The 25,799-nt window shown below is 32.3% G+C and overlaps 1 long non-coding RNA gene across 4 annotated transcripts; it reads left to right on the top strand.

Moving 5' to 3' along the window:
- LOC129047511 (uncharacterized) lies at positions 1-24,602 on the top strand. Of its 4 annotated transcripts, none has more exons than XR_008509243.2 (9): positions 1-165; positions 795-959; positions 8,553-8,671; positions 9,553-9,810; positions 14,494-14,786; positions 15,844-16,019; positions 16,160-16,455; positions 22,314-22,483; positions 23,411-24,602. It is a non-coding gene; the product is annotated as an uncharacterized LOC129047511 (long non-coding RNA). The 4 variants fall into 4 exon arrangements; XR_008509241.2 differs by having other exon boundaries at positions 15,866-16,019; XR_008509242.2 differs by lacking the exon at positions 22,314-22,483.
- The last annotated feature ends 1,197 nt before the right edge of the window (positions 24,603-25,799 follow it).

The raw sequence follows: 25,799 nt of genomic DNA on the forward strand, positions 1-25,799 counted from the left end.
ACAAGAACTGGTTGCTTAAAAGAGTGCGGGACTTCCCATACATTGCTCTCTAGCCATGTGATATGCCTGCTTCCCCTCCATCTTCTGCCATGATTGTATGCTTCCTGAGGTCCTCAACAGAAACCAAGCAGATACGTGTGCCATGCTTGTACAGCCTACAGAACTGTGAGCCAAAATAAACTTCTTTTCTTTATAAGTTACCCAGTCTCAGGTATTCCTTCATAGTAACGCAAAACAGGTTAACACAGGAACTTGCACTTAGCAGTTGATTTTTAAATGGATTCATATTTCATAATTACTAAAATAGTTACTTGTTCATGTTAATTGTGTGAAAATGTATGGATGGACAATTGCTTTTTGAATGGAGTTAATGAAAATATGATATCACCTAATAAAGGAGGGGATAGGAGTAGTCTTCCCTTTCTTAGGTAAAAAATATGTGATTCCTGGAAAAAAAAGAAATTTGAAATTGATGATAGTATTCTACTTTTGTGTGACATTGTACATATTCAAAAACTTTAGCATGAAATGCTATTAATGATTTTATCAAAGTTAATAGCTACTACAATTTCAAAGCTCCAATTATTATACTGTTTTATCAGCTCCAGTATTTTTTATATAAGTTCAAGTGACGTATAATGCCAATTTTAGTGTATACGTAAGTACTATAAGCTGTATTTAGCATCTATGAGGTATCATACAACTATTAAATGTAAATTAGTTATATGTATGTCCCATATATACACTAATAAAATTAAGACTATTTATAAAGTAATATTTTTTTCCGCATTTAGAAAATTCCCTCACATAATTGTTTTTATAACTACCAAACATGATACATAAACATTTTGGAAAATGAATAACAGTTGGAATAGAGTTCAGCAATAAGAGCTTCTGGAACCTGCCAGATATCTGCCAGATGTGTAATGTATGGATGTTACCACACTCCCTGCTCATATGTAAGTATTTAATGTCACATGTTATTGGCCTGCATTGTATCATTAAATATTTTTCAAAGCTATGTTTAATAAATGGATAACTTTTTTACTTTACAAATTTGCTTAGTTATATTTATCCATTATTTTATTTTAATATTCAGATTACTCCAATGATTCCACACTTTCAATAGTAAATTTTTACCAATAAAACAAGACCTTTTTTGTCTGCAGTTTGTGTATGCGTTGCTTGTTCATAAATATATATGAATCAACCAAAACTAAAGGTGAATATTATCAATGATGACGTTAATGATGAACTCAATATTTTTCACCCACCTCATTATTTACTTTCGTGTTGGCTACTTATCTTATTCATGTACATATAAAATAATTTGGATGCCATCAAATAACTTTAATGAATATGGTTCCTGGTTATATTCGTGATGCTATTATAAATAATAATCCACTTTTACTTAAGAATGTCTGATGAAACAGTAAACATTATACATTTTATCAAATATTTGTCCTTGAGTACATGGATTTTAATATATTATGTGACAGGATGAAAAGTATGCCTAAAGCACTTGTGCTGTATACTAAAGTATAATGTCTCTGTCAATGAAAAGTACTTGTGTGATTATTTGATTTTCGATCTTTACTAGGTGCTACTTTTATATGCTTTTCATTGGAAGAACAATGTACAGACAATTTATAGTTATACCTACTTGATTATTTGACAGAATTTGATTTTGAAAAATAAGTCCCATTGCTTCAATAAAACAATTTAAGTTTTCAAGAGAAAATTAGAATTTTAGAAAACATGCATCCAACATTTTATGTTTAACCGCTCCTCAACAAAAATATTTTTCTGACAAAATTGGGAATGATATTAATAAATGTGACTTCAAAAATACTGTATAATACAGTGTGTTGGGATTTGAAAGGTGTACACAGCTCTGCAAACCAATACTTTCCAAATGACCAGTGAAAATTGTCAAAAAAAGTATGTAAGAGGAAAACAGTTGCAACATGGGTTCACCGATTTTATATAACAGAAAAAAAATTACAATTTTTCTAATTATAAATACAATTTAAGAAGTAACCTCTTGTAGAATTTTTGTGTAATATTAAAGAAGAATATTCACAATTATCTGAAATGGCTATGCAATTTTCCTCATTTTCCTAATGACATATGAATGTGAGACCAAATTATCAAATTCTTCAACAAGAACATCATATACAACAGATCAAAGGCAGAAGCAGATACATAAATCTAGCTGTATTTAAGGCAGGTATTAATGAGTTTTGCAAAAATGTAAAATAATGCTGCTTGCCTCAATAATTTTTCTGTTTCAAAATGTAGTTTTTACATACAAATATGTATCTTTATATGTAATGGACTTATTTAAAATCCAGTAATAAAAATTGATTTAAAATTCTTTTATATTTGTATTTTGATAATAAAATTAATTTATCATATTTATATTATCACAAATATTAATATATTCATATGTGATATGATAAATATTGATAGCAATAACCCACACACCTGCCAGAAAGGAGTCACTCCAACCAACAGGACTAGAAAATTAGCAATAATTGTGCATTGAAAGCAATCTCAACTTGTTCCCTGTTTCATTCCTTGTCACTCTCCTTTATTCTCAACAAAGCAATAAAATTTTCTTAAAACAACAGTGCTCTCTGGTAGTAAAATAAGTGAAAGTATCTCATTTGTGTCCCAAGATCCTGGGGTGCATGTTTGTCTTGAGAAGTAGTGGCTTATTTTCAAGTATTAATTTTGTGATTTGTAAATCATGGCACATTTCTTTAGTGATCCTATGTTCTAAACAAAAATATGTTTGCTCTCGTGTGTGATTTATGTTATAATTTGTGATTTATATTCTATAATTTATGATTTGGATCATAGGTTTATCCATTTTTATATGTGTAAACTTGAGACAATATATTTTATTATATTCTGACATACATTCAGTGGTCATAATTACAGGATTCAAGAAAGAAATGATGATGGTGTGGAATTAGGTAGCGAAGTGCAGTTGAGTAAAAGTGGGCAGATTCTGCTATATTTTGAGAGTAGGAACAGAAAAAAAGATTTGCTAATTAAGCAAATTTGGGATGTGAGATAAAGTTTTGGGGAAATAATTTACAGCAAATTTGGGAGCCTGAACAAATAGTAAGATTAAGTTGATGTTCACTTAAATGAAAATGTTATATCTTTAGGGAAGGAGGGTGCTTGAGTGGGTGTGGAAGTATAAAATTTCATTTTTAACATATTATGTTTCAGATATTTATTAGTCTTAAACATGGAAATATGAGTAGGCAGAATATTACATACTTGAAAAATAGAGTTCATTTAAGAATTTTACTGGAGATTTCATTTAAGGAGCTCTCAGTGAAATGGGCATACTTAAAGTCATGATTATACAAACTCTAGAGAATGATTGTAAACACAAACAATATGCAGATCTATATTTCCTGAAGAATGAAGAATTTCTCCATTAATGGCCCATATGTTTAAGTGTTTGGCTCAAGTCCTCTTCTAGAGAAAACAGGGTAAGATTGGCTTAAAGGAATCAAGAAACATTCCTCTGGTCAAAGTTTCATACTAGCGATGGGCATAGGATCCAGTAAGAATTGAATGGATGTAATGATACTTGTGTTAGTCTGTTTTGTGTTGCTAGAAAGAAATTCCTGAAACTGGGTAATTTACAAAGAAAAGAGGTTTATTTGACTTATGTTTCTGAAGGTTGTGCAAGCATGATACCAACATCTGCTCAGTGTCCGATGAGGGCCTCAGGAAGCTTACAATCATGGCAGAAGGTGAAGGGGACATAGCCTGTCCTATGGCAGGAGAGGGAGCAAACGAAAGAGAAGGAGGTACCAGGCTTTTTTTTTTTTTTTTTTTTTTGAGACGGAGTCTCGCTCTGTCACACAGGCTGGAGTCTGCAGTGGTGCGATCTCAGCTCACTGAAACCTCTGCCTCCCAAGTTCAAGTTCAAGCGATTCTCTTGCCTCAGCCTCCTGAGTAGCTGGGACTATGGGTGCACACCACCACTCTCAGCTAATTTTGTATTTTTAGTAGAGACAAGGTTTCACCATGTTGGCCAGGATGGTCTCGTTCTTCTGACCTCGTGATCCACCTGCCTCAGCCTCCCAAAATGCTGGGATTCCAGGAGTGAGCCATAGTACCTGGCCTGTACAAGGCTCTTTTAAACAACCATATCTTGCGGTAACTTACTATCACTGGGAGGGCACCAATCAATTCATAAGGGATCTGCCCTCAGTGACCCAAACACCTCCTGCTAGACCCACCTCCAATGCTGAAGGTTACATTTTAACATGAGATTCAGAGGGAACACAAATGCAAACCACATCAATACTTCTTTTTGGATTTTCTGGAAAATATATTATTAATCTTTCCCATTGAGCGTAAATGTGAGAAGATGTCAGATCTGTAATTACTAGTGTAGTTTTGTTGCTGTAAGAGGAGACGCTGTTTGAAAATAATACTAATCCAGAGAAAAAGCTAAGAAATGAAAAAATGCCAACTTACTCTTTGTAAACTCACTTGAGATAATCAATAATAGGATTCCCAAAGTCAGCGTTATCCCTGAACTTTTAGCTGGGTATAATAACAAATTTCTTTTAAATAACTCATTCAATATACTTGTTTTCATTAAACAGTTTTAAATTTGATTATCTGTCCTGCTCAATTTTTAGTAGTCATATAGTTCCCATATTTCTAGGTGATTATGTTACCTTCTGTAATTTAATTTATCCATAATAACTAATAGATTAAAAAAATCCAAGTGAGGTTTTCAGCATCTGAATTTTATTTAAAAAGAAAAACTATTATATATGTAAGTATATGGAAGAAAATTGTTAAAATACGGATCATTTAACAACTTTTTTTTTACTTTGAGTATTTTGGAAAACTACATATCAAGTACATTTTGCCAGTCTTGCATTTTTGGTTTTAAGTTAAATGTAGTATTTATTTACTTATTTATAGATAAGCTACAGTGTGATTATATGTAAGAGATTTTGAATCATTTCTAATAATGTAACATATATCTTACAGTATTTATATCACTTAATAACTACAGCATTATTGTCATCTTCTAAACTTTAGATTACTTCTCTGCCCTGTCACCTAATACAAAGGTTATATCAAAGTTCTTAAGGTCTATCATTCATCTGATATTTCAATACCTGCCTAAGTGAGACGTTCTCCCATAAATAGTTCAGTAGTTTTTAGAGACTAATAGGGAATCACAGATTTTCAATTGGAATATTTGCCTTATAGTTCTTTTATACTAACCTATTCATTTTCATTAGCATATTACATTGAGAGATGTTATGTGACTTGACCAAAGTCACATACCTGAAGAGACGTGGTGAATATATGAACTCACTCATGTATCTGGAATCTTTTTACTCTTTTTTTTTTTTTTTGACAGAGTCTCGCTCTGTCACCCAGGCTGGAGTGCAGTGGCACAATCTCAGCTCTCTGCAAGCTCTGCCTCCCAGGTCCACACCATTCTCCTGCCTCAGCCTCCCAAGTAGCTGGGAGTACAAGCACTCCCCACCATGCCCGACTAATTTTATTTTTTTTTGTACTTTGTTTAGAGGAGATGGGGTTTCACCATGTTAGCCAGAATGGTCTTGATCTCCTGACGTCATGATCCACCCGTCTTGGCCTCCCAACGTGCCAGGATTACAGGCATGAGCTGGAGTCTTTTTACTCTTATATTACTTGTTGCGGGAAGTCAAGGACCCCGAATGGAGGGACCAGCTGAAGCCGCAGCAGAAGAACATAAATTGTGACGATTTCATGGACATTTATTAGTTCCCCAAATTAATACTTTTATAATATCTTACGCCTGTCTTTACTGCAATCTCTGAACATAAATTATGAAGATTTCATGGACACTTATCACTTCCCCAATCAACACCCTTGTGATTTCCTATGCCTGTCTTTACTTTAAGCTCTTAACCCATCATCTTCGTGAGCTGAGGAGGATGTATTTTGCCTCAGGACCCTGTGACCCTGTGATGATTGCGTTAACTGCACAAATTGTTTATAGAGCATGTGTGTTTGAACAATATGAAATCTGGGCACCTTGAAAAAAGAATAGGATAACAGCACTGTTCAGGGAACAAGGGAGATAACCTTAAACTCTGGCTGCCTGTGGGCCGGGCGGAACAGAGCCATATTTCTCTTCATTCAAAAGCTAATAGTAGAAATATTGTTGAATTCTTTTTCTCAGCAAGGAACATCCCTGAGAAAGAATGTGTCCCTAAGGGGAGGTCTCTGAAATGGCCGCTTTGGGGATGGCTGTCTTTTACGGTCATAGATAAGGGAAGAAATAAGCCCCGGTCTCCCTTACCACTCCCAGGCTTATTAGGTTGAGAAAATTCCCACCTAATAAATTTTGGTCAGACCAGTTGTCTGCTCTCAAACCCTGTCTCCTGATAAGATATTATCAATGACAATGCATGCCCGAAACTTCATTAGCAATTTTAATTTCTCCCCAGTCCTGTGGTCCTGTGATCTCGCCCTGCTTCTATTTGCCTTGTGATATTTTATTACCTTGTGAAGCATGTGATCTCTGTGACCCACACCCTATTTGTACACTCCCTCCCCTTTTGAAAAATCACTAATAAAAACTTGCTGGTTTTGTGGCTTGGGAGGCATCACGGAACCTGCCAACATGTGATATCTCCCCCAGACACCCAGCTTTAAAATTTCTCTGTTTTGTACTCTTTCCCTTTATTTGTCAGACTGGCCGACACTTAGGGAAAATAGAAAAGAACATACATGAAATATCGGGGGTGAATTTCACATAATAATTACTTTCACTTGTTTTGTTGTTATGTCTTCTGAGATAGCAAATGTACCCTGGTGTTCTTAATGCCATTCGTAGACATATCCTGAATCTGGTCTGTGACCCAATTTGTTTACAAAACCAAATATAAGAATAAAAATTTTACAGCTTTTTTATTTTAAAATTCTTTTAAAAATAAAAACAAAAAACGTTGATTCTTAGATAAATGCTATCAAAAAGATTCCAAAAGAGGAATTACTATGTAAGTGTGCATTCGTGTATATACTATATATAGCATTTATACTTCTCTATTTATAAATACACACATTTATAAATATATGTCTATATAAGTAGACATAAATATATATGCTCATCTATCACACATAAATAATAGACATACATATTTATGTCTATTTATATAGACATATATATTTATAAATGTATGTATTTATAAATAGAATATATATGTTCTATATATGTATTTATATGTTAAAGGTACATGTTTATTAAAATAGGAAAGAACCAAATATTAATAAGAGAACGATGCATTTGCTAAATAGTGTTGCAAACACATACATACAATCTTTGGAAACATTTTCACTCATTGACACTGACTTTTTTCCCCCAAATAAATTTTGTTTTGCAAATTACTTCTAATAGTATTCAGTACAAATTCATATTTGTTTGTGGAATTTATGATCCCTCATCTTTGCATTCCCAGTGATGAATAATTAACAAGTAAGCCAATGTCTTACATTGCCTAATTTTTTTTATAATACTTAGAAATTTTTTCTTTAGGCCATATTCTTAGAAGTAGAATCGAGTTAATAATATAAATAGTTTCAAGTACTAAACTTAGAATACAAGATTAATTTTCAAAGGAATTGGAACTTTTTAGAGTTCTTCACTGCTATGTTTACTTAATAGAGCTGTTGTTTTCTGCCTGTACATAGCACTTTTACTTGTTGTATTATTATGATGCATTTAAACATTTGGTAGAACTTTTCTCATTAATGTTATCCATGTATTGTTCAGCTGTCCTTGATATGTTTAGCTATGCTTGCTGATGCTCATTTATCCCACATAAATAATTTTTATTAAATTAAAATTATTTTAATACTATCATACTTTATGCATTAATTCTGAAAATTGTCTTAGAATTTAACATATTCAGAGTATTTGCTTTACCTCAAAGAACAATATAATATTAGATTTCTGTATCTCTGTAAAGTTTTATAACCTTTTTAAGCACCTCACATCATTTTTTATGATATTATCCCCAGATATATTGATGGAAATACTAACATTAATTTCTCATTTTGTCAGGCTGCTGACTGATACTAGGAAATTCTTATTGTGCCATACCCTTATTGAACAAATGATATTTGTAATAGTTTCCATTTTTAAATATTTATTTTCAATGCATAAAATTAAAATGTTAGTTGCAAGGAGGAAAGAATCTCTAAGGGATTTTTCATAAGAATAAGTCTTAGTAAATAAGATAGTAATGTTGCTAGAAGAACATGATTCATCTTACTTCTTTCCATTTCTTCATCTCAACAGTTAAAATTGGGAAAACAATTACCTCCATTGGAGTGTTGTTGTAAGGACCAAATTAGATAACTTACATGATATCTTACATGATATGTTTGGGGTATTACCTGACAAAAACGAATTCATTATATTTATGTTAGTTTCTTTCCCTTTGTATACCTATCCTAAAGATAACTATGAAACAATTTGACATGAGTCAATTTATTTTTAGGAAGAAAATTCTGGCAGAAATGAAAATGATAAGGAGAGTTGCAGAAGACAGGCATCATGAAGACAATTTAGGAGACTATTAGTAATACTGTCAAAATAGCTGCAATTGACTGAGTGCAAGTATGTCACTAAACATTTTACCAATATTATATAAAATTTTCCAAAAATCTGTGCAAGAAAGATACTACTAATTGTCAATTGAATTGTGGCTAACCAAAGCACATAGAGGCTAGCAGTGTTATACATATGGTTCCCAAAACCATTAAAATAGATGCATTTCCTCATCTCTAGGAATCAATTCTAAAGAAATGTTCAAACAAGTAGAAAAGGATACCTTAAATATTTATTTATTCTGTCATGCCAGAAGAATATATGTCAGGCAGACTCTAAGGTAGACACTGAGGAGCAACCAATAAACATAACATGTGCAGATCTTGCCTTTTTGTGTTCTAATATGACATTCATTGCAAATATACTTTTAACAAAAATGAATTTTACCTTAATGTCCAAATATGGAAGACTGGTTAAAGAAATTCTAGTCTGTCCACAAAATCTACTGTAACTAAGTCAATCAAAACATCTATAAAGACCATGTTCTTGTAGTGGAAAAAAAAACACTCTTAAAGAATATCTTCTAATTTCATCCTTATGAAAAAGTAACACAAACAGAATCATATAAAAGCTTGAAAGGACATAGAGCAACATATGAATACTGATATCTTGTTTGCTGATTATTCTTTTAATTTGGATGCCTTTTCTTCCCTGTGTTAACTGTTTATATATTTTTTCTTAAAATGAACATCTATTCCTTACATAGATATGAAACATAGATGCATATAGATAGACATATAACATGTATAAACTAACAATCTTTGGGTGAAAGTGAGATGCAATCATACAATAATGGGAAGGGAGAAGAAAAGTCACCCTCTGTTTTATAGGTATATTAGGTGAAGCCTCTTGATACATGTATAAGTTCTATGGTATGTCTTCCTTTACAGATTCCAGCCATAATCTGTGTGCTAACAGCTATGAAACTGAGAAAAATTTCCTTGCCACCAAAAACATATAATGGAAAGTTTGTTGAATTCGCTCCCATGGATGAGCTGCTGCTTATGGACAATTGATTTAACTTTATTTCCTGATCACCATCAAAGCATTTATGAACTCAATTTCCTTAATAACACAAGACACTAATATTGAAACAGTGGGAAAAAAGGAATCTGTCTGAGGAAAAGTTTTTTTCTTCTTTATTAATGGTGAATAATATTTCATTGTATGTAAATACTACATATAAAAAATCAATTTATCTGTCAATAGACATTTAAATTACTTACACATCTTGGCTATTGTGAATAGATGGTGATGATGGAAATGCTAATATTTCTTTGTGATCCTGATTTTAATTCTTCTGGATAAATAGCCAGAAGTGGGATTGCTGGCTCATATGGTAGTTCTATGTTTATTTTTTTTGAGAACCTCAATGCTATTTTCCATGGTGGCTGCATGATTTTGCATTTCTACCAACATCATGAAAGGGTTTCAATGTATGCATGTTCTCACTAACTCTTGTCTTGTTTTTGTTTTTGATAATAGCCATCCTAACATATGTGAGCTGTTATCTCATTGTGATTCTAATTTGCATGTCCCTGATGATTAAAGTCCAACATAAAATTACCACATGACCTGGCAATTCCACTCCTAGCTATATGGGAAAAAAAACAACAACAACCAGAAAACAGGCATTTCCCAAACATTTGTACATGAATTTTCACAGCAGAACTATTCACAATTTAGAAACACTCTAATATCCATCAACTGATGAATGAATAAACAAAATGTGGTATATCCACACGATAGAATACTGTTCAGCCACAATAAGGAATGAAGGACTGATACCTGTTACAATATGAGAGAACCTTGAAAATGCAATATTATGGTAGGTGAAAAAACCTCAAACACAAAGATTGCATACTGTATGATTTCATTTATATGATATATCCAGAATACTAAACCTATAGAGGTAGAAATAAGTTTGTGACAACTAGAGATGGGGGAAAAAGAAATGGGAAATACTTAATACACAGGGAAGCAGATAGAAATGATTGTTGCAGAATATTGTGAATGTACTAAGTGCCACTAAATTGTAGGCTTTACAAATGGTTACTTTTATGTGAGTTCTTCCTCAAATTTAAAAATGTATGTCCTTAATTTGACCTTTTCTAAAGCATGGAATGGTAAGAGTGACACAATGAGAAGCATATGCATTTTTTTATAAAGATAGTTCCAAAAAGTAAGATTAGGTAAAATAAAATGGAAAAGTAGATTACAAAACAATATGTGCTTTATAATGCTGTAGTTTAACAAGACCGTACTATATGAGCAGCCTTGGGTCTAGTCATTGATAGCTTTCTGTTATGTGACCATGGGAATTAACTCTGAATATATTTTTATTTATCTATTAAAGAGCTCTACATACAACTTCCGTATAGTACTGCAACTCTTATACCAATACATGTAAAAATTCAAAGTCGTTTTTTATCTTGGACATGCCATTAACCTCTAGATATTGGCTGATAATGCTGCATGTTTGCACAAGAAGAGCCGATAATAAATCACAGTATTTGATGTGCAAGAGTAAAGTAAAATACATACAAACTTGAAATAAAATAGGCTGTTCTATTTTACTGAACAAGGCTGTATGTATAACGTTTGATATTTATGTCTTTGTTTATTTATTTAGAGATGACGTCTCACTGTCATCCAGGCTGGAATGCATAGTATGATAACAGCTCACTGCAGCCTTGAACTTCTAAGTGCAAGTGGTCCGACCACCTCAGTCTCCTGAGTAGTGGAGGCTACAGGCATGTGCCACCATGCCCAGCTAATTTTTTAAGCTTTTTGTATATACAAGGTCTTCCCATGTAGTCCATGATGGTCTCAAGAGATTTTCCTGCCTCAGCCTCCAGAGTAGCTGGGATTATAGTCCTGAGTCACCATGTCAACTCCAACATTTGACACTTGAAAGAGAAATTTTTCAAACATATACCAGAAGAGACATAAAAAATTAGAAGTTTCTTTCTTCTTCTAAGATGAAGTTTTGAATGTATAAAGACTCATAGACCAGAGGAATTCCAGTATCTTTTAGCTATTCTGTTATGTAAATTGACATTATTAAAAAATTATTATATTTCTGAAAAAGTTTAATGTTACTTGTGGAATAATATTACTCTATTAATGTCGCTATGGAATAATTTTAGATGTCTTAGCAAGATATCAACTAGAACATTTTATGACTGACAATCTTAGAAATAGCACAATTTTTATTTATTTAAGTAATACATAAATCAATATTTATAACTACCTGTGTAGTTAATATTATGTCCCAATGTAATGCTTCATTTCAAATTAACGTTCTCTCATATGTATGTGAGCTCTGTGTTTACAGTAAGCAGTGTCATTAAGTAACTTAAAATTTAAAAAACTGAAATGTAAATGTATTACCTTCCATTAATCATATAATACATGTTTTAAATTAAGTAAATGGAAACACACCACAGAACTGGTAAAAATATGTGAAGAGTTGAAGACCTTTGTCTCAAAATTTTGATTTTGCAACATGAAGGATACATTATGAATTTACTAAGCAAATAATTTTGTCTCATTATGTAGCAATGATAGGTGAGAGATAAAGAGGTCAAGATAAATTTTACACTTTGCTTAGAGTGAATGAAAAGATAAATAGAAGGAGAAGAGAAAGAAATAAAAGAAACACAGCTGAAATTCTGAACTTGCTTCAATGGCTTGTCAAATACATTTATGTCTGATAATCTTGGTCCAGATAAGCAGCTTCATTGTGTTAGGGATAGTATTACGTACTTCAGCAATATCTGATAGTTTCAAAGACCTATTATCACATGATGAATGTTGGATCATACATTTAGATTTCATATGTTAATTTCACATTTTATAACAAAAATTTACATGAAATAAAATACAAACTCTTATACAAATATACATACATTTACCTTTATACAAACAAAAACATATATGCCTAAAAATCTTCAGATAGTTCTACTCTAAGTGGTTGTAAAAGGCCATAAAAATGTAATTAAAAGTGACCTATGTAGAAGGCATATTGAATAATATATTTTGTGATATAAAGTGAGGTTGAAGTTGAAATAAGCAGAGGCAATATTGAAGGAATTTGATGCTCAATAATAATTATTGAATTTAATTTTATTAATGAAATTTTTTCTGTTTCTCTTCATTCTGATGTGATATTTTCAGATTATGCTTGGGTATTATGTTTTATAATTGTAAAACTTAAGAAAATAATATTAACAATATAAAAATAAATATATCAATGTGTATTTCTACATATTAAATGCAAATCTTAAGATATCTGTAATAGAGCTAAATAGAATACTTAAAAATATTATAAGCTAAATCTATTAGAAGGAATTACAATGATCATAATTCACAAAATAAGTAAAACAATAACAAAAAATAGTATATTTAAATTTTAAAATGTAGTACTAATATCTTGTAATTTTTCTGAACTTCATAACCAAAGAAATTGACAATAATTCTAATATTATATATGACTTTTATTGTCTATTATTGAAGTGCTCACATTTCTGAGCAGCTACTATGATGATTTAATATAGTTTCTTTGGGGAGTGATTTGATCATTAGTCTTAAGTAAGTGGTCAAAAAATATATGCATTCAAATTATTAGTATCTTTTTAATAATATTATCACTGAAATTATGTTTGAGTAATCACAAATTATTACATTTGTTTATTCATGGCTCACCTGGCCATTTATTAAGTAATTAATTTTACATTAATCCATAGACTCAATAGGTATTTATTGTGCCTCTCTCATTTTAAAACATAGTGTGGGCCAGGTGTAGTGGCCCACACCTGTAATCCTGCACTTTGGGAGGCTGAGGGGGGCGGATCACAAGGTCAGGAGTTCAAGACAAGTCTGGCCAACATAATGAAACCCCGTCTCTACTAAAAATACAAAAGATTAGCCGGGCGTGGTAGCTGGCGCCCATAATCCCAACTACTTGGGAGGCTGAGGCAGAAGAATCGCTTGAACCCGGGAGGCAGAGATTGCAGTGAGCCGAGATCCTGCCATTGCACTCCAGCCCAGGAGACAGTGCGAGACTCCATCTCAAAAAAAATAAATAAATACAAACAAAATTAAAATGTAATGTAATATACAAAGGTAAATTTGAGACAACATTAATGAACATAAAAAGTGATATATAACTTTTATGATACTGATACTAAATATGATAGAAACAAAGAAAATTACTAGAATGAATTAGGTAATTTAGAAAAAGCTATCTCTTGATAAGAATGTTAATAAAACAAATTTCCAAAGATATAAATTTTTATTGATTTTTCATGTAGAAGTGAAAAACTTTCTTTTTAGATTAACATATTATTAGAGAGAGTGAGATAGAGTTTGGGTAAGGAGATGTTACCATATTTGGAAAGTGTTAGTATTAGGCCAAGTAATTTGGAATAAATGTGGTAGGCAAGGCACAAACTGCATTATGAAAATGCATTAGAAATATTATCTGGCAGTTCAAAAATTAAAATTGTGAAAAGATGCTGTCTTCAAATGTATCAATTTGGAAGTTGAACAAAAACCACGTTTGAACCAATAGTGAAAAATTTACTTTAGAAAAAGTAGAAATAAATTCTAAGAGGCTGTGCAGAGTTTTTTAGCTTGATGTAATCCTATTTGTCAATTTTTGCTTTGCTTGCTCGTACTTTTGAGGTCTTATTCTAGAAATCTTTGCCCAGACCATCGTCCAGTAGTGTTTTCTGAATGTCTTATTCTAGTAGTTAAAAGTAGCAGGTCTTAAATTTAGGTATTTAATCCATTTTGATTTTTTTTTTTTTTCATATGGTGGGAGACAGGGGTTTCCAGCTAGAAAGCTTCTTCACAGTAAAGGAAACAATCGAAGAAATGAAGAAACAACCTACAGGAAGAGAGAAGATATTTACAGACTATTCATCCAACAAGGGATTGATAACTTGACTATATAAGAAGCTTGAACAACTCAATAATAAAACAAATAATCCAATTAAAAATGGGCAAAATAATTGAACAGATATTTCTCAAAACAAGACGTACAAAGGGACAAGCAGTATATAAAAAAATGCTCAACATCACTAATCATCTTGGAAATGCAAATCAAAACTACAATGAGGTATTATCCCAACCTGGTTAAATTGGCTATCATCAGAAAGACAGAAAATAACAAATGCTGGCAAGGATGCAGTGAAAGAATTCTTGTACACTGTTAGTGGGAATATAAATTAGTATAGCGACCATGGAAAACAGTATGGAGGTTCATCAGGAAACTAAAAAATAGAACTACCATATGATCCAGCAATTCTACTGCTGGGTATATATCCAAAAGTAAGAAAATCAGTATATCAAGGACATACCTGCACTCCCACGTTTATTGCAGCACTATTCACAAAATCCAAGATATGGAGTCAACCTGTGTCCATCAATGGATGACTGGATAAAAAAAATATGGTATATATACATACAATGGAATACTATTCAGCCTTACAAAAGAAACAAATCCTGCAATTTGAAGCAACATTAATGAAACTAGACATAATGACATAATCAGAGCATAGAAAGACAAAAATCACATGTTTTCATTCATGCGTGGGAGCTAAAATATTTGATCTCATGAAGGCTGTGTGTAGAATGGTGGTTACCAGAGCTGGAAATAGCAGTGGGGTGGGGTGGATGAAGGAGTTGGCTGATGGGTACAAAAATACTATTAGATAGAAGAAATAAGTCATAGTGTTTGATAGATCAATAGGGTGACCACAGTCAACAATAATTTATTGTATAATTCAAAATAGCTAGAGAAGAAGATTTAGCATGCTCCTAATACAAAGGAATGATAAATGTTTGAGATAATGAACATCACAATTACCCAGATTTAATTATTGCACATTGTATGTTTGTATCAAAATATCACATGTACCCATAAATATGTCCAAATATTATGTATGTATAAAAATTAAAAATAGAAAAATTATAAGGAGAAAAATTGGTGACAATATAAAATAAACAAATTCAAAAATAGTAATACATTGAATGTAGGCAATCAAAGACAGAATATTATCAAATATAGCACCACAACCCCTATAGCAAATATTTTATGAATATTTAATGTGAATTTTCATTAATTAGTACAACCTCCAACAGTATTACTACTATGTTCTGTATTTCAGTTTTAGTTGCCAATTTATGTCTCCGTAGGAAACCGGACAATCTATTATTCATCATTTTGATAATAAATTTTATATACAATGTATAGGAAAGTGAAGAAATGGAAACTGATTTTCACTTTTTCTACTATGTGCCGTGGAGTTGGTTAAGTGTTTTAAATGAATATCAATTAAAGCCATATGAGGTAAGTGTATTCATCTACTTTAAGGAAGGAGAAAAGCTTGGTTTAAAGGGACTGTTAATAAAATACATTTTACTCCAAATTCAGTTATGCTTTCCTGTCACTGTACACTCACAGTATCTGCATCTACTGCTCTATTTCAGTCATTGATGATTCATGCAACAGGGATGGATATATCACTATCGGGAGCAGAAATGACTCAGAAAGAAATAAATGAGAGGACAAAGATCAAAGTTATTGAGAGAAAAAATAAAAATCTCCCCAGGAGATTGTTTGCTGTCACTAGTAGAAAAAGACTCAACTACATTACTCTTTTACCCTGAATCTACCTGTATTTTCAGCTACAACATGAAAGCCTATAATCTGCAACTTTGTTTTGTGCTATACAGCTAAGAAATATGCTGCTGAAAAGTAACAACCTTCTTTTTTTCTATATAAGGTAACTTTTAATAATTGACATTAGCATAATCTTCTAAAAACACTAAGGGGAATGGTTATATAACTTGAACATTGCAGCAGAGAGGTATATAAAATGTGCAACATAAGTAGGGAAACAATTTCAGCCTCAAATCACCCAGTGTATCTTTAACAACTCAGAAGATAGCTGGAGGTTTTTCAAAAGAAACTAAAAATGATGTTTAATTGGTGTGGCTGGAAGCCACATGGGAATTATCTGTGCTTGTCAAAGACACAATACTCTTCAGTGTTTCAACTGTATAGGCCCATTCTGAATAGATGATTCAATCTTGCTTTATAATTTAAGATATTGTGCATAGGTTTTATGAAAAAAATGTATTGGAACATTAAGGAAGCGTGATCTTCATACCCCTAATGAGAAATGAATCAAGTGTTATTGCTATCAATCACCTTGCTTACTGAGGTAGTGGCCATGACATATCACCCTGGAAAAAGTGTACTGTGCAAGATTGTCTATCAGTGAGCTTCATTCCATCTGCCTCTAGTCTTTACTTTTCAGCTATCTGAAAGTAAGAGAAAATTCACCAGCAAAGGCCTAAAAAATTCAGTGGAGGTAATGTCTAATTTTCCCTTAAAAAATCACTTTCTGTAGAATGTATAAGAAGATTGCTTGTAATATTGTTTGATTTCTGTCCTTTGATATCACGAAACTTTCTCACATTGCCACATGAAATAAATTAATTTACAACATAGGAAAGTAATTTCTCTGGTAGCAGGCTATTGCTTTTCAAAAACTTGATATTTAACTCAAAGTGGTAATTCAAATATGTGTATAATAGAAAGTACACTTATCTAACTGTGTTTGGAACTATGACCAGATAGAGCCCTAGGAATTAATTAATTAATGTTTCTTAAAAATTTGTTTGACCTAATAATATGATTTGAAGTAAATGAATTCTTTAAATTAATTAAAGGACACAAATAGTTCGGGTTATAATTATTCTCAGTGAAAGCAGGACATTTCAAGTGTAAGAACAAAGTGATAATAAATAAAATGATTAAATATGATAAGAAAATACTTTAAAATTCCACATAATATAAATATAAACAAAATTGAAAGTCAGAATGTTAAAATTCACACAGTTAGTGTACTTTTAAACATCATTAATTAAAAAAAGTCCAGATATAAAAGGATTTAAGTAGGCAATTTTCAAAAGTTGACATAAGAATATGATCAGTAATTATCCATTCATCCACTTCTGCCAGTCCAGTTATTAAGCCACTTGCTCAGCAAACGTCTACTGAGTCTCTAGTATGTTTCAGGAAATAAGCACAGAAACACATTTATCCTCACTTATAATGACTGAAATAAAAATTTTAAGTAAAATAATGAAGCATATTATAATACACTATTGTAAAATGAAAATGCAATGAAACTTGAATAAGCTGAAACACGAAGCCAGGTTTCATTTAAGAGGGAACACATGGACATTTTCACAAAAAATTTCATGGAAATCTACGTTGCTGCAACATTTCTTCAGACACGGAAATCTACATTGGTGCAACATTTCTTCAGAAAAGGGAAATCACCACATTGTGTTTCATCTTACAGAACCAAGTGTTCAGCTTAATTTATAGAAGATGTACAATAGATTTCCATAGCCCAACTTTACTCTGTCATGTTGTTACTTTTCTACGTTGCTTCTTGGATAGTGTTTTAATATGACGATAAAAGGTTCTTGGGCAAAAAGCAATTAAGACACCATTGATTTTTTACCAATCAAGTTAAGTCCTTATTTCTCATGGGATGCATCAGGTCATTTGGAACATTCTGCTTGATGGCTCCATCTCAGTCTGGAATCTCAGGCATTTGAAACGTAATTCTAAGTTAGTCAAATAATATTTCTCTTGTTAAATAAATTATTACCTTGGCTGCCTAACAGGAAAAAAAATCCCCCCTTAATGTCCAATTACCCCCTTAAAACAAACACATGAATAAACCTGTTTTGTAAGTGAATAGGATGAAACATTATTATTTGTTCAGCTTAGGCAAGATCTGAATACATTTCCATTTATATAAATCTTTAAGCAGAAATTTTAATGACTATAGTTAAATTCCTATTTATTGTCAGGACAATGATTGTGTTTTATATGTGATCCTGCATTTAATTAACAGCCATTTTCTTAATTATGTGTATTTGCATATGAGAGTATTTGCTCAGATGCATCTGAACATGAAATATGTTATTTTTGAAATTTTAAAATATAAAAGCAGCTTACAAATCAACTTAAGGTTATTAATTTTCCCTACCACAATTAATACTTATTAAAAGTAAGTAGTGATCAAAATAAGTTACAAAGTCAAATATATTTTATTTTTTATTTGTTTGTCCCAAGAAACAAACTTGAGATTCATTAAGCAAGAAAAAAAATCATTAGAAGTTTACCAGGCTAAATGTAAGAGAGTATTCTGACCACCAAAAATATGGAAATGAGGAACCTGGTCTTGATTGCAGAAAGCCACTTTTTCAGGCTCTTTCTTCTGCAGTCTGGTGCCAAAATTTCATTCTCCATGTCTTTCTCAGTAGTCTGAACATTTTTTTTTTTTTTTTTTTTGAGACAGAGTCTTGCTCTGTCGCCCAGGCTGGAGTGCAGTGGTGCAATCTCGGCTCACTGTAACCTCCGCCTCCTGGGTTCAAGCGATTCTCCTGCCTCAGCCTCCTGAGTAGCTGAGATTACAGGCATGTGCCACCACTCCTGGCTAATTTTTTTGTATTTTTAGTAGAGACGGGATTTCACCATGTTGGTCAGGCTGGTCTCGAACTCCTGACCTTGTGATCTGCCCGACTCGGCCTCCCAGAGTGCTGGGATTACAAGCGTGAGCCACTACACCCGGCCAGTAGTCTGAACTTTTCACATGGTGAAAAACTACCTGCCACGTTTAAATAATCATGCTTTAAAAATATACTCAGAAGAAACTAGAATCTCTCCCAATTTCAAATCACTAGAACATGAATCACTATTGCCGTTTTCAACAGGTATCCCCTCCTGTTATCATAAGCCATAGCCAGAGTGGGACAGATCAAGGAGTACAAACATGGTTGTTTTCACCCAGTCTTGAGAGAGGGCAGTCCTCAGAGCAGGAGTGATTATTTCAGTGGATCATCCACTGCCAAGCGTTTTGTTTGGTATCTACTGTATGATTGCAGTCAGAGAAAATTGGAACTATGTGTAACAAATGTTAACATTGCTTTATGAATCGTTTGTTTTCCCTCTCTGACTCCCACTGTCCTTTTATAATGATTTGAAAGTGCTAAGTATGGGGACGACAAAAAGCTGAAGATTTATTTATTTTTAAATACTGGTCCTTTTGGTTAATTTTAGTTTTGCTTTCATTATGTCATCTATATGATCAAATCGTGGCATTAATTCTGAATGACAGTAGAGCCAAGAGGACTAAAGGGAGGCTGGAGGAAAATGGCAAAGAAAATCTATAAGCCAGTTTGACATTGCCTATTGAATGGCTTCAAGTTGGCTGATATGTACGTCTCAGGTTCTAAATTTGTTTTTTTATTATTAATATTTCGATTGATTTTTGGGGAAACAGGTGGTATTTTGTTAACACGGATAAGTTTTTTAGTGGGGATTTCTGAGATTTTGGTGCACTCATCACTCGAGCAATGTACACGGTACACAATACGTAGTCTTTTATCTCTCACCCTGCTCCCACCCTTCCCTCAAAGACCCCAAAGTCTGTTGTATTGTTTCTATGCCTTTGCATCCTCATGGTTTAGCTTCCACTTACAAGGTTCTAAATTTTAATCCTGTTTTGGGCATGAATGGTGCATATTTAAAATGCCCAAGAAATATCTATATTTCCTTCTAACTAAAGGTCCTTAAAATTAACCAGGAAGACCGTTGGCTAAGTGAATAATTAATCATGCTTTGGAGACTTTTTATTCTCATCATTATGAGACTTTTTATGCTCAATCATTAAATTGTAAAAATTTGGAGACTTTTTATGCTCAATCATTAAATTGTAGCATAAAAATATTTGTGGAGAGCAGAGGTCAGTAATTCTTTCACTGTATGTTTTTGTTGTTGTTGTTCTCATTTTTCTCCCTTACACATGCATTCTTATCATGCTGGTGTTTTTTTTCCTTTAATCTCCATTAGGAAGAAAGAAGCTTAATACCACAATAAACAGTGCAAAACAAGGGCTAAAAAAATGTATCTTCTCAAACTTTATTTTTGAGACACAGAAAGTGTTTTCGTTACTTCTTAATCAGTTTCACATTGATGTAGTCAACTGCTGACAGTGAGAACCAATCTGTTTGGGGCTAGTGTTGACATATTTATAAATATACCTGCCTAAATTAGAAAGAGATAGATGCTCCCACACAATTTCTACCTTATTCGTGTATGTTTTTTAAAGTTAGCAAATATATTTGCTTTTCTGTTTGCTTTTGAGATGGTAAAACTACTTTTTTCTATGCTATGTGAATAGATGACCTATTTATATATAGTCATAGCTAAATAGTGTTTGCCTCTCTGTGTCCCTTCCATCCACTGGCTATGGAGAGCTATTTCTCCATTTACTAATATATTCACTGTGAAGGTCTGGTGTTTTATCCTAATAATCTACAGGTCTGATGTTCAGATTGTTTTAAAATAAAATCAAGGGTCTACTGCTACATGACACTTTTGTAGAAGGCTTAATAATGTAAGCGCTATGCAGCATCTATGTTTGATCTATACATATCACACTCATATGGGCAGGTTTGTGTTAAAAAATATCAAATAGCTTAGTGCAACCTACAAATTCAGCTCTCTTTCTGGCCTCTTTCCTTTTCCCCTTTTCGTGTTTCCTTCCACTGTTCCTCATGCTCAACTTATTTTTTGTCTTTTTTCATGGTCTGTGTTTAAATCAAAATGTAGTAACTATTTTTGAATCCAAATTGCTAGTCCAATAATTTCACCATGTGAAAAATATATTGATCTTCCTTTGGATTATTAGTCTACAAGATTAACGTTTAGAATTTTTCACTAATTTAATAATATTACAAATATGCTTAAAGCTTGTATATTAGAAAAAAAAATGAGACCCTGGAAGACTAGCTAAATGAAGCAAAAATTAACAAACGAATGATTTCGATTTTAGTCTGTTGTGCATTTTTAGTACTCTGAAAAACTTTACTTTCTTGTAATTTTATAATAAAATCACAACGTTCTCACAGTAATTAAATTTCAATAGTTTATAATTCTGAAACCGAAATGAATATCCATAGAGTAAACAATATATGGGTTAATTTTAATTATTGGTACATTAAATGCATGATAAGAGTAATTTTGTTATTTGGCTGACATTATAGGTTTTATTATCTCTCATAAATACTGAAAGCTTAAAAATGTAAAGGAAGTAACAGAAAATAGTTCAAATGAAAAAAATTATAGCAAAGCCCCTATTTTAGTTGCATAGCAACTTACAAAAGCAACAAAAAGAGAAAGTAAATTTTATGAAATCACAAGTTTTTAGAGCAAGACAGGAGACGTGAAAAAGAAAAATGTCATCTTTTCAGATACATTAAAATGTCAAGATAACACAATTTGAGAAAATAGAATACTTACATAAACCTGTAATACATATTCGATAGACAATAAGTCCAATAGTCATATTTTATTCATTTGAATATGAAATAAAAATGTAGAATTTCAGTTTATGGGAGGAAATGTAAATGTTTCTAAATGCTATAATATACCAAGTATAACTAATCAAATAGATACAATGATAATAAAGAGAAAATTCAATAATGCCAAATATAATGTTACTTTTACTTTGTTCTATTTTATTATTTTTATTGTTCTCTCCCTGCCCCCAAGATCTAAAGGTATGGTATTCACTGTATGAGGAAAAATGATGACTTAGTATCAAGAAAACCTTTATGAAATATCAAAGATGACTTTTTTTTAATATTTGCAATGATGGTCAATAAGCATAAATATATGTTGCAAGTTTTCAACAAATCTAACTCAAGGACCTGTTTAGAAAGGTATAGTTCTTTATAGAAATTTGAAAGAAAAAGTTTTATTTTTTAAAACATGGCACACTAATGTTATAGATCTACTGAAAAATAAGCATTGAGTCTTCTAATATGTAGAAGACATTATCATATGAGAATAACTGCTGTTTTAATGATTTATGTTGAAGACATAAAAATAAAATGTTAGTTTTATTAGAGATCACTGAGGTAGGCAAGATTAAATTTACAAATTTAAATTTGAGTTGTTTTCTTAACAAGTTATAAAACAGAATAATAAACTCAATCAATTACATCAAAGACTCAGAAGAAAACATTGAAGTTAAAATGACAACAAATATAAATTACTTTGGAATAGATTAGAAAAGAAAATCACAGCACAATTCAGTAGAAATTGTTAGAAATGATGTTAGAAATCATCTAAACACAGTACAGAAATAAGACATAAAATATACAGAAATCAGACATAAAATATTCTCCAAAGACATCCTAGTGATAGGTACTGGAAAAAGTATTTCAAGATGCAGACAACGTAAAAGATGAAGCCATTTCATAAAGAAGAAAATAATAATTGGCCAGTATTTAATATGATGAGTGTTTTTTAACTTGAAATTTTTCAAGGGCAAATAAAGAGATAGATTGGAATTTTGTTAGAAATTTGGATGCATAGAGGAAGTACATGTGACAGACAAGGCAGTTGTGATAACCATAATGGGCAGTAGAGTTGAAAAACAAAGCAGAATGGTTTGATAAGCAGATATGTTTAATGTTATTGACTAATCATTCTTGGTCACCTGAGGGCTAAAATGATGGACAATCTCTCTCTGAAAGTAGTGTTACTTGATCTGTATAAGTGGAAAATCTTCAGGTATTTTTAACAGGTGATCACATGACATTAACCAATTGTTTGTTTTGTTTTGTTGTGTTTTGTTTTAATAGGACCTTGCTCTGTGACACAGGCTGGAGTGCAGTGGTGCAATCATAGATTACTGTAGACTGGAATTCCTGGGGCTCAAGAAGTCCTCTGGCCTCAGCCTCCTAAATAGTTGGAACTAAATGTGCATACCACCATGACCATCTAATTATTTTTAAATTATTATTATTATAATTATTATTATTTGTAGAGAGCAGGGCTTGCTATGTTGCCCAGGCTGATCTCAAACTCCTTGGCTTTACGTGACGTTTCCACCTTATCCACTCAAGATGCTGGGACTATAGGTGAGAGCTACCATGCCCAACCATCAGTTCTTAAATTCAGACTCAAAGCCTCTTTAGTGAAGAAGAATACAGTAATCTGAAGAATAATCCTGCTATGATGCTGAAATTTGTATTTAAGTGTTTCTTTTGGTCTTTTCCAAGTGACCTGAAATCATTTACTAGTATAACTAAGCACTGGGAAAAAGGGAAACATGATTTTATGGAACTGTGGGCAGTGGTTCAGAATTAACACTAATTCCTGAAACCTCAAAAGTCATTGGGATTAACCAATTAGAAAACTGCCAAAGTCAGAAGATTAATTGAATTTTGGTTGTGGTTTGTCTCTCAGTGAACTCATTAGTCTCCATGTCTTCTCTGTGTCTGTTTTTCAGACATACTCAGACCCAAACACAACCTGCACATTTTTTCCCTAACCTGTGAAGTGAGGGTTATCGTTACATGAAAGACCTAGTAGAAGCCCCTAGAATTGCCTGTATCTACCAATATAGTAAATCAAAACTAATGTCCGCTTTTTGGAGATATTAAAGTGTTAAGTACCACTGTAAATAATCTTCAGTAGTGGTAAATCATATTGAATGTTAAAGTTTTGTAGTTTCAAATTTAACATTTATACACTGGACAAATTTGTGTATGTTTTTTATATGGTGTGAGGTATGGATCATTTTTTGCATATATGTACCTAATTTTTCCAACATAATCTGTTAAAAATACTATCCTTTCTCTACTGAATGGCTTTGTTCTTTGCCAAATATCAGTTTGTCAAAAATCAAAATATATATTTGTATCTATTTCCGTACTCTCTATTTTGTTATTTTGATCTAGTTGTCTTATTTGGATGCCAATATCATACTGTCTCTAGAGTATTCTTTTTAAATAGGGAACAATAGACACAAAGGGCCTACATGAGGGCAGAGGGTGGAAGGAGAGTGAGGGTCAAAAAACTACCTATCAGATACTCTGCTTATTACTAGGGTGATAAAATAAACTGTATCCCAAACCTCTGTGACATTTAATTTACCTACATGTACCCTAGAACCTAAAATAAAGGTTAAAAGAAGTTTAATGATAATGCTCCTTAGAGTGGATTTCTTTATGTTTATTGTGTTTAAGTTTCACTTGACTTCTTGAACTTGAAAGTTCATGTTTATTTACAAATTTACAGTCTTCAGACGTATTTTCTTCTAGTAGTTTTTTAGGACTGAAAATATTAGATCTCTTATTATTGTTCCACAGGTACCTTAAACTGAGTTCATTTTTTTCCTATCAATTGTCTCTATTTTCAGATTAGGTGCTTTCTATTGTTCTTTCTTTGTATTTATTGATATTTTTTCTTCTGTACCCTTATGTGTTCTTTTGAGTCAATCCTCTGTGCCTTTTATTTTGGTTATTGTATTTTGCAGTCCAAAAATTTCAGTTTAGTTCTCCTTTATATCTTGTTAGTTTGCTGACATTCTTTTTCTTCACCTGAAGATTTTTTTTCATTTGTTTCATTTGTGTTAATTATTGTTTCTTAAAGCATTTTTTATAATGGCTGCTTTGAAATCTTTGACATAGATAATTCTAACACAGCTTTTATCTCAGTGCTAGAATTTACTAATTGTCTTTTGTCATTCACTTTGAAATCTTACTGGTTCTCAATTTGATAAATGATTTTGAATTTTAACCTGGACCTTTTAGTATTATGTGTCTCAGGATTTTACTTAAAATTTCTATGTTCATGGATTTTGTCTAAAACCACTTTGGCAGGGCAAGGGGAGTGGGCCTTATTACTGACAGATGGAAGTGGAATTCTAGGTTTTCTACTAGGCCTACCTTGACATCTGATATTGGGGAAACTTTGTATTACTGCTATGCAGGGATTGTAATTATGACTCTCCATGGAGTCTTCACTGACATTGTGGTAGTGTGGCCTCTTTACCTTTGGGTTACATGAAAGTCCTGACCCTTCACTAGGTTGCCTATGGCATGCCACTATAGTGGGAGAGACATAAGCATCTAATTCTTGCTAATAGTTGGAGATCTGAGTTACTCCCATGTTCTTTACTGATGCTGGGGTGTCAGGGAGAGATCATTACAGACTTTTTGAGATTTCAGTCCTGCTCCTTACTTC

The sequence above is a fragment of the Pongo abelii genome, chromosome 7, assembly GCF_028885655.2.
Source record: "Pongo abelii isolate AG06213 chromosome 7, NHGRI_mPonAbe1-v2.0_pri, whole genome shotgun sequence".
Classification (NCBI taxonomy): Eukaryota; Metazoa; Chordata; class Mammalia; order Primates; family Hominidae; genus Pongo; species Pongo abelii.